The sequence below is a fragment of the Episyrphus balteatus genome, chromosome 3, assembly GCF_945859705.1.
Source record: "Episyrphus balteatus chromosome 3, idEpiBalt1.1, whole genome shotgun sequence".
In the NCBI taxonomy this organism is placed as follows: Eukaryota; Metazoa; Arthropoda; class Insecta; order Diptera; family Syrphidae; genus Episyrphus; species Episyrphus balteatus.
In genome coordinates this window covers 93,418,244-93,429,705 of record NC_079136.1, presented here as the reverse complement: position 1 = coordinate 93,429,705, position 11,462 = coordinate 93,418,244, and the positions used below count along the sequence as shown (strand labels likewise).

Below are 11,462 nucleotides of genomic sequence, written 5' to 3'. Positions count from 1 at the left end.
GTAAGTGTGTTACTATAAGTACTCGCACATGTACAAGAAGAGTGTAGTCAAATCAAAAAAAGTTAAAAAAGAGTCCGAATTGGCATCACTAGTTGTACCTATAATGGTTTTTGGAATGCTTATTTTTTAAAAGTGTTTTATGTTTCAAAATGAATATTTTTTGTTGGCAATAGCCCAAAATATTAATGCCACCCCACCTCACCTGTTTAAACTTCCTATTCATTCCAAAATTAATTTTGATGAAATTCTTAAAAATTTTTGTTAATTATTTTTAAATTTGTTATTTACCACGTATCATTCAAGAGGCTCAATGGTCTAGGGGTATGATTCTCGCTTTGGGTGCGAGAGGTCCCGGGTTCAAATCCCGGTTGAGCCCAATTTTTTTTTTATTTTTGGGTTTGCAAAAAGCATTGGCGCAAACTTATAGACGATAGTTTTAAAGTATAAAGTATCTCTCACTGAAAAAATCCTAGTGAAAATTAAAAATGTGTTTATAATCTGCCAATATTATTTAGAGGCTGGCTTTAAAGTTAGCATGGTGTTGACTAGTGTAATGTTAATTCCCTTAAAATAGGCTGACTATGCGCCACTGTTACTAACTGGATATCGAAAGAGCATCACATAAATCATCTTCAAATGAGAATATTATTTGTTTCATATACTAATAGAGCGTAGTTTTAAAGAAGTTGGGTTTTAGTTTTCAAACTTAAACAAGTTGATGATTTTTGTCTATAGAGAGGTTAATGTCAATGTCTGCTACAAAGCGGATGAGTAATGCACTTTTAATAGTACCTCATTTGTCGAAGTCAGATAAGTAGTTTAAAAGTTATGATGGAACAGATGAACATACAAATATACCAACTGATAAAACACTAAAAACATATACAAAAAGCCTACGTTTGGAAAGGTGGAAGATCTGTCAACTTAAAATATTTAAATTAAGTCAAAATAAGAGATTTAAGCTTCTTTTTTTTTGTATTTCAAAACTTTTAGAGTTATATAAAGCAGGTACATATTCAGGAAAATGTTAAAAGTGTATGATTTTTTATTTATTTTTTTAAGTTTGTTTTTGTAAATTTTTCCTGTGTAACTATTTTTAACGCTATTCATTTAGTGGAAACTAAAATACCTATTCATCAGAAAGTATCATAGGTAGAATTTTCAGATTCTCAGTTGGCGACTTTTACCGAAAATTTTATAAGTGACCAGTGTGACCATTCTCTCAGGAATGCTTGAGAGAATTCATTCGAGTTTAGTGTTTCCAAAAATGGAGCGATCGTAAATGACTACAATTTGAACTTTTGGGTTTATTAAGCCAAGCATATTTTACTTAAACAAGCATATGAGTAGCATGAACAATAAAATGAAACCCAAAAATATCGGCAACTGAGTGAGGGAGATAAGTCCGCGGCCTTAGCCACCTTCATCTTTACATTATGCAATTAAAGAAGCTCCGCATACTGACGTACAATGTCAATTTATTGTACAGCCTGGAAAAGAGGACATCATTTCACTTGTTCATGAAGAACCACAATCCAGACATTGCCCTAATTAGCGAAACCAACGTGACAAGGAAGAACAATATCGATATCCGTGGATTCAACACCTATCGTCAGGATAAAACGGAGAACCGCAGAGGAACCGCAATATTTGTCAAGAAGAAACTGAGCACCAGCGAAACCATCATCACCGGACTCCTCACCAGTGAAGCCACTGCCATCATCTTAAACGTAGGGAGAGATGAAACTTTGACGATTATCAGCGTATACTTCAAGTGCAGCTCCACCGTCAGAAACATCCAAAAAGATCTGCAAACCCTCAACGGCATCCTGTCAAGAAGCACTTATGGACTCATCGGCGGTGATTTTAATGCGAGACATCACCTTTGGATGGATACAACTATTAGCATCGGAGGCAAGGCGATAGCTGACTGGCTGGATGTCAACAGTTCTCTACACTCGCTAGTAACAGTCTCCCAACCAAAACCAACCTACCCGAGAACGCCATCAACGCTGGACTTCTTTCTCGCAACATCAAACCTCATCCACATCGAACCAGCCTACAGCAACTTCAACTGTTCAACAGTACCCAGCGACTCGGACCATGAAGCTGTTCAGCTTATTATCCAGCTTCACCAACCCATCTCCCTAGCAGCACAACCATCGGCGTACTTCATCAACTACAGGAGTCTTGACGTAGACCGGCTGCAGAGAGACGTCGAACAAACCGTCACGCTCCCTCCACACAATAAGAACCTTGAAAATACTGAAATTGATGCTGCTATTGACTCCCTAGAAATGGCAATCACAAGCGCAGTGAACAACCAAAAACAGAGCCGAAGACATCAAAGGACCGCTACCAACATCTCCCAGAACAGGTACAAAACTTATACGCCCACAGACAACGGTTAAGGAAACGCCTCCAAAGGATTCACCAACGGGACCTGAATACATCAAACCCCAACTACCGGACAGTGTGGAGTGAGCTACAGTGCACTAACTTCATGCTCCGTAACTCCATTCAGCACTATAACAACACACAGTTCCAGAAGAGACTGCAGTCAATAAAGCCAGGGCCTGATGCCTTCAAGAACATCAACCGAATTGTTGGACAGAAGTCACCAATGCCGGAAGTCATTAACACCAACAATGGAGAAGCAACAACATCTCAGGAAAAAGCAGAAGCATTTGCAGCCCACTTTGAAGGTAACTTCTCACCGAACCCTTCCGCAGACACAGACTTTATAGAGGAAGTCGAAGCATCCATCCAAAGGACTCTGCTACCTAACCCGGATAAAGTGACATTCAGCGACACCAATTCTGCAAGTGATCCTGCTGACAGCCCAAACCTGACTACCCCAGAAGAGATTGCCGAAATAATTAACCTATCCAAACCGAAAAAATCAGCTGGACCGGATGGCATCTCCAACTTCATCATAAAGAGGCTCCCCCAAACAGTGATAATCTTCTTGGCTATCATTCTCAACAACTGCATAAACAACTGCTACTTCCCACAGAAATGGAAAACTGCAAGAATTGTGGCGATTCCTAAGAAAGGTGCTAGGAACACCATCTCCAATTACAGACCAATCTCTCTTCTCAACAGTCTTAGTAAGCTCTTGGAAGAGCTGACACTCAGGAAGCTGAAGAAGTTTTGCAGCGATAACAACATCATCCCAGACATGCAGTTCGGTTTTCGGGAGAAGCACTCCACACTGCATCCGCTCATGATGTTCCACCAAGACATCACCTCAGCTTTAAACAACAATCAAGTTACCGTCGCATGCTTTCTGGATGTCGAGAAAGCATTTGACAGCGTATGGATAGATGCCCTTATCCATAAACTTCATTTAATAAGCTTTCCTTTGGCACTAATTAAAATTATTTTTTCTTTTCTCTCTTCCAGAAACTTTTTTGTGCAAGTGGAGGATCGGAAATCACCAATGAAAGTCATTCGAGCTGGAGTTGCTCAAGGATCCAAACTTGGCCCCTTTCTATACAGCATCCTGACATCAGACCAACCGCCTGCAAGTGAGTGCGAAAACCTGCTTTACGCGGACGATTCACTCACATACTGCAAGTCCATCTCGCCAAACATAGCTGCCAGGAAAGTCGAAGCTCACATTCGGAAACTGTATGAGTTCTACAGTAAATGGGGTATCCGGATCAACTCATCCAAGTCGGAATTATTGTGCCTTAGACGATCAGGAGGAAGAGGCAGTCGATCGGCTGGAAGCTGCAGAAGCATCACATTGACACTTCCAGATGGAACTAGATTGCCAGCCAAACGCAGCGCCAAGTACTTAGGAATCAACTTTAACGAGCTCCTCAGATTCAACAATCACTCCCGTTTGGTCCTCAAAAAAGCCAACTTTGCCTTCCATCGCCTTCACCCTCTGATGAAAAAAAGAACAGGATTAAGTCAACCAACGAAACTCTTGATCTACAAGCAGCTTCTGCGACCTGTCATTGCCTACAGCTTTCCGGTATGGTATATACCATCTCCAAGACAGCCATGAAGGAACTACAAATGTTCGAGAGAAAAATACTGAGGATGTGCACCGGACTTTACTTCGATCGACAGCGACAAAAATACTACAGCAACAAGCGACTCTACGAGGAAGCAAAAATCATACCACTGGACAAGTATCTACTGCGATCGGCGAAGATACTTGTAGGAAATATCGCCAACCACCCCAATCAGCTGATGAGAAGAATGATAGCCCAACAACGACATCCGGAACCTAGGTACCTTTGCGCTTTGGATATACTGGATGAGCACATAATTCCAATGGACAACGAAGAAGCAGTTAACTTTTACGCCGACACCCAGTCGGCACACTATCGTGGCTAAACGCCAATCTAACCAACCCAACTCAACCAACCCCTCAACTGGACATCCGGGTCTGAACACCCCGAGGACAACCTAGTCAGCAGACTTTTTAAATTAAGTTTATCCATGTATAATATTTATTTATATTTTATAACTTAGTCATTGTATAAGGTTAGGCCCCTTCTGTGCCAACAAAATTTTATATCAACCAATGAAGATACATTGGAAATAAGTTAATTTTAAGTCAATTGTAAATAACAAGTTCAATAAACTAAATTGAATTGAATTGAATGAAACCCAAAAAAGACATGCATGTCCTGACTGAACCCCTGGTCCTAGAAAAATGGTTTATACCTTTTTGAAAAGGGTATTTAATATAGAAAAGAACCTCATCAAAAATATGTACAGTAAAGCTTTATCTAAAAAAATGGCCTCATAAGTCAACATATACCTATTTCAAATGATAAAAAAATTTAACCCTCTTGGGGCGACATCTAGCGTCAAAATAAAAATCTGAAAAAATTATGGGGCTTTTTTTTTTATTATTTAAAAACAGTTTTTCGACTTAGGAACATGATTCAAAAATAACGAACGCCCTAAGGTACATATGGCTTGTTATGGGTATGACAAGAACTACCCCAAAGTTTGGTGCACACAAACCGACCGGGTTCCATAATGGATCAAAATGGATCACGCTTCTAGAAAATAAACAAAACTATAAAATCATTTATGCTTATAGATAAAAGAGTCAATACATCATATTCCTAAGAAATCCCAAAATATCGTAGGTATACCTAAATACATACATTATCTTAACTAATGGTAGTAGGTGTTGAACCATACAAAAAGTTTAAAGCAGAATACAAAAGTTCATTGAATTGAAATAACCTTATGCGCTAAATAAAATATAAACAACTTATCATTATTTACATAATCTATTATTTACTTCAACTTAAATTTCATTTGCTTCAAAAGAGTATAGTGGCTTTTGCTATGATCTCCATAAAATAATATTTTTTTTAATTTTTTTTTTTTTTTGAAGGTTATTGAACACACGCATTTATTCAAAGTGCAAATATACAAATAACAACAGTTTTTTGTTTAAAAGTCTAAAATACGTATAACAGCAGAAGTTTGGTTTTTTTTTCGTAAAAAATATATCATTACCAAAATAAATCTTTATATCGAATCTTTAATTTTTTCATTTTGGGAATTCCCTAAATGACGTCTAGCTTTAACCATCATACCAACACCATGGTCGTTTTGGTATATTTTCTTCTCAACCAAAAGAAGTTAAAATATAAATCCCTCTTTCATTTTTTTATTTAGTGTTTTTTATTCAACTTTTTTTTTTGTATTTCTGTTTCACGTTCTTGAAATCCTTGAAATTAACAGATTTGGTGTAGTCTTGTGATATCGCAACTTAGCCATCCATATCTGTGAGTCTGTACAATCAAAGCAACGACCATGAATGATAACCAGTTTTTCATCAAAATAAAAGGGCTTGTTCATGCATTCAAAATGTTACGTAAAAGATCGTTGATTCCCAAAAGAAAATAATAATAAAAATAAAAACAAACTTATTGTGCCGCTACCCATACAGAGTCGAACTTTTCTTTAGTTTAAAAAAATAGGCACAAGTGACTCATCAGCCATTACCATCTATTAAAGCCGTGTAGTAGGTACTGACCACTTCAACAACCGATGAGTATTTATTTAAAGGTTGTCTTCTTTTTTCTCTTTTATCTGGAGTAAAAGCGAAAGCGATCTGTGACGAACTGAATAAATAAAAAATCAGAGTGACCTTGAAAACCTTGAATAATTTTGACTTGTACCAAATTATTAACTTACCCAACAACTTATGAATCATAAAGTTTATGTTGAACATAAATTGCGACATGGGTAGCTAATAAATATTTTATTAAGCAAGCTGAACTGTTTATAAGTTGAGATTCATTGGATATTTATTTCTTTTCTTTGGTTAGTGTTACAGTGTCAAAAGCAAATTATTTTTGATTGCATGAATATCATTGAAAGCCAAACTTATTAAAGCCTGTTTAATATTTTTATTTCAATTAAAAGAACATGGCAATTACTTAAAGTTATAAGGACTTCCTTGACATGAACGATACTGGACTTTAAATCAATTTAACTTCCTGTAGCAGAAAACAATTATTAAACAACGAATTATAAATTAAATCAACATGTAGAAGAGAGTGAGACAGGAGAGGCTAATTAAACTTTGGACTTCTAATGACAACAAATTTTTCCGATATCATAAGTTTAATTTTTTAACTTAATTCTACAAAAATTAAGAGAAGGGTTAAATAGGAGAAGAGTTTGTTTCAAAATTTACGAAAACAGTAAAATATTAAGTATTTAACCCAGTGTTTGCAGGGTGGAAATCATAGTCGTCACTCAATTAAAAAAAATTCTCTAGCACAGATCTGAGACGAGTTTTCTGATTAGATTGTATGCTCAAGCATTTACTTAAGTATTTCCTCAGTTGGTATTCATTCTTCCTCTTCCTTTTTTCGTTGCTGTTATGATCTCGATGTCGTGGGGATATCATAACTGTCCTACGTATCTGCTTCACATTATAGTGATCAGCCTGTGTGGTTCTCCGGGATGACCTCAGAAATCGGTGGCAAGCCTCCCGGTTTTGTTCCATATCTGAGGCCAACTGAATGTTGGTGTTTTTGCATTTCCTTCTACCAGGAGACTTTAAGCATACCTTTCTTTTTACTTCAGTTGGTAACCATTATCTAAGCTAAAATTAAAGAATCTGAAACAGTGGCTGAAGTGGTCAAACGCAATAAGAAATATTCACTTGAGAAAAATTTTAACTTAAGTGACGACTATTAATTCCGCTCCTTGTGAGTCAAAATTTAGATTTGAATTTTGCACACTTTGAAACATGTATTTAGAATTTTATTTATAAGAATATATTTGGAGTTCCAATAATTACGATTAAAAGTATGGAATCACATTCTTACTTTATGTTGAGAGTAAGAGAGACATTAAAGTGTATGGTAGGCATGTATGGTTAAAAAGTTTAATTCATTAACTTTACAAGCCTAAAACATAGAGATATTAGCTGCGTTCCTTTGGGAACATTTTATCTACTAGTAAGTACTTAAAACTACTTTGAACTTAGTCCTTAGCAGTAGATAAATACTCCCAAAAGGAACGCAGCTATTACTTCAGGATACTAAGAGATTACTGTTAAAATTGAAACATCTAACAAATAAAATGCACGACTGGGGTCGCACGTACTTGCTCTTATGCTTAAAGTAACTCTAACGTTAAAGCTTTTTATTTAAGAAAATTAGGAAAAATTTGATATTTTCAAGAAATTTCATAAGTAGTCAAAAAGATTAAAATCTGTTTTTATAATTAATTAAACACCGTTTTAAATGATGTTTAAAAAAAAAAAAACAAGTTTGCCATTTTATTACTTGTATAAAAAGGTATTTTTAGAAAAAAATTTTCGAAAATCGTAGGAGCCGTTTTTTAAAAAATAATTTTTTATACATACAAAATTTCTAACATTTTTCAAAAAAAATAGTTGGTATGCCATTTTGAAGAAATAATTAATTTACACATAAAAACTAAATTTCAAAATTTTTCATTAATCCGTTTTCAAAAAATTGATTTTCAAGAAAAAAATTTTGAAATATTTTTTAAAAATCCAAAAATGCGTTTTTTGAAAATTTTCTAAAATTTTTGAAAAAAATTAACTTTTGTATTTCCGTCATATGGCAGGTACCTTTAGTTTTGGTCATAAAAAAAAATTTCAATTTCCCCTCTAGGAAATCACCAAAAACTGCTAACTACCAAGTTTGAAGAAAACAGAACACAGACAGACAGAATTGCCGGACCCACTTTTTTGGCATTCTCCATCATCGTAATGTCATTTAAAATTGTTATCTCGAGTTCGATTTTTTTTTACGAATCCTAAACTTGCCCTATGGTACCTATATCGCAAGTAAAAACTGAGTAGAATTGAAATTAGGGAGTAAAACATTTGATTAGTTTCTCCTTTTTTGACCTTTTTAGTAAAATAAATTTTACTTTTTCCGTGGGCTATAGGTCTTTCTTCAATATACTTAGTTAGTATTAGTCGACGTTTCGGGTATGCTTATACCCTTCTTCAGGACTCTAATAAAAAACTTGACTTAAAAATATTAAAAAAGGAATAAATTACCTATATATATAATGTTAAAAATGCTTCCTCATTTATTTCAACAGTTTCTCCAATTATATTAGAACAAGATGACATTCTTGTTTCATTTGATGTAGTTTCTTTATTTACTAACATTCCAATTCCGTTAGTACTAGAATTAGTTGAAAAAAGTTGGAATACCATCGAAAATCATACAAGAATTCCAAAAATTAAATTTTTGGAAGTGTTACGTTTTTGTGTGATTGACAACAATTATTTAGAATTCGATAAAAAATTTTATCAGCAGAAACAAGGAGTTCCTATGGGAAGTCCAGCTTCTCCAATATTAGCAGATATTGTTATGGAAGCTTTATTAGATGACGTTTTTGATAAAATTCTAGATAAGCCAAAAATAATAACAAAATATGTCGATGACATTTTTATAATCCTGAAATCTAGTCATGTTAATTCTACTTTAACTGCTTTAAATTCGTTTCATCCAAACATTCAATTTACTGTTGAGTATGAAAATAATAGAGAACTTCCATATCTTGATGTGATGGTTATAAGAAAAAATAATAAATTGATATTCGATTGGTATAAAAAACCAACATCTTCGGGTCGTCTTATAAATTATAATTCCAAACAGCCTAAACAAGTAATTATTAATACAGCTAAAAAATTTATTAAAAGAGTTTTAGATATCAGTGACATTGTCTTTCGTCAAAAGAACATTAGAATCATCATGGATACTTTACTTTCAAATTCATTTCCATTGAATATAATAAGAACATTATTGAACCAACATTTTAATCCGTTGGTTCAAACAAATTTAGTAACAAATGTTACACAGCTATCGTTTAAAAGTGTTTTATATATTCCAAATCTTTCCAATAGAATGTTGAATGCTCCTATAATGAATAAAGACAACGTTCGCTTAGCATTTAAATCGGCAAATACTTTAAGAACATCATTGTTCTCGAATTTAAAAGGTGAATTTTCAAAAAATGAAAAATCAAACATTGTATATAAAATAAAATGCTTAGGTGATGGAACAAACTATTGTCCTTCAGTTTATGTAGGCACTTCTATGCAGAAACTTAAGAATCGAATAGCTGGTCATAGATCAGATATAAATAGCGGACAGTCCCAAAAAACAGCGTTAGCTTTACATTGTTTAGATGAAGGACATAGACCAGACTTCAATAATGTAGACATTTTACAAACAGAAAAACACTATAGTAAGAGAATGTTGCTAGAAATGTTGCATATTTTAGATACAGGTAATACTGTTAACAGGAGATCGGATTGTGAGGGACTTAGCAATATTTATAGTCAGTTTGTCCAAAGAAGTATCTTAGATTAAATCTTATCTTTTTGACTAGAATTTTAGGTAAGATTTGTTTTTGTTTTTATAAAAAATTTGAATTTCTTATCAAATAGAAATTTATTAAACTTCATTATTTTGAAATTTTGATAAAACGAAAGTCTTTTTCAAGACTTCAATTGTTGAAATTTTGAAATATTAAAAATTAAAAACAAAAACAAGCAACTTTCCAAAGAGATAGAAACCTTAGAGGTTAAAATATATTTAATATATTTCACAAATATTGTAAGTATAGGTAATTTATTCCTTTTTTAATATTTTTAAGTCAAGTTTTTTATTAGAGTCCTGAAGAAGGGTATAAGCATACCCGAAACGTCGACTAATACTAACTAAGTATATTGAAGAAAGACCTATAGCCCACGGAAAAAGTAAAATTTATTGTAAAACATTTAAGACACATTAAAGTGAAATATATTCGAGTCGTGTATTGCACTACCTTCCTATTACAGCTTATTTTTTTTCACTGACGACCGGATAAGTTTTTTAAATTTTTTAAATGTTTTCTCGTATATTCCTTCCATTTCATCTATCACTACGGTTCAAGATCATACCCAGAATATAGGAGATGTACAAATCTGAAGTTAAATTTGTCTTCATTTTTTCTCGAAAAGGTAACGACTTGAGCTGCTTTTACTGGCGTAGTTTTCATTTCAAATTAGATTCGCCGTATTGACCTCAAAAAGTGGCACAAACTTCACGGTCTTAAATTGTTCTATTTATAGAAGAAGTCGTAATCACAGTATGTATAAACCAAGGAAGCGTCTTGAATCCTCTACTCTTTATTCTAGTCCTTGATTACCGGCTTGAAACTAAAGTGGATGGACTTAAAATTTCATCCAATATTCTTTGCTGATGATGCATGCAGGAGGGAGCATTTATAATTCTAGATCCTACGTCCAGTCAACAAGCGCTAGAAAGTATGGGTGGATGTCCTGGAAAGAATTGGATATTCTCATGCTGCGTATTTTCTGATCCGCGCAGACTTATTCCTGACATTTATTTGAATGGAGTACCTACTGCTTTCATTGCTTTAATGCTGGGGGTATTACCAATAGCGAAGCTACTTGTGATATCGATATCAAACCTCGAGTAAGCGTAGTACGAATGAAGTGGCGGGAAAAGTCTGTTATCTGCTGTAATCGAATAATGCCTCTATGCTCTACACTTTCAAGTTCAACACTATCATACGGTTCCCAACATTGTACAATATAAAGAATGAGTTAGTTAATGGTAGCTAAGATGAAGATGCTTCGTATGGTAGCAGGAGTAAAAAAGCTTGATTAAATTAGAACTACGAAGATACGATGAACCCTACATGTTAAAATATCATATCATATCCCTAAAAATAAAACACGACTGAGTCAGCATTACCATGTTCATAGGAGAAATCTTAATAACCAAGTACAAAGGAAGAAGAAGATTCCAAACAAAAGAGATGTATATAAAATGAATGTAAAAGTATTTGTCATTTAAAGACTCAATAATAGTAATACTCTTTTTTTTACTTATATTATAAATTTTAATACGATTTATATTTACAATGCATATATCACAAACAAATATTTTTAATTCGGCAAT

General features: G+C 34.0%; 1 non-coding gene across 1 annotated transcript; it reads left to right on the top strand.

Annotated features, from left to right (window-relative positions):
* The first annotated feature begins 304 nt into the window (after positions 1-304).
* Trnap-ugg (transfer RNA proline (anticodon UGG)) lies at positions 305-376 on the top strand. Its single transcript has one exon. It is a non-coding gene; the product is annotated as a tRNA-Pro (tRNA).
* Positions 377-11,462: the final 11,086 nt, after the last annotated feature.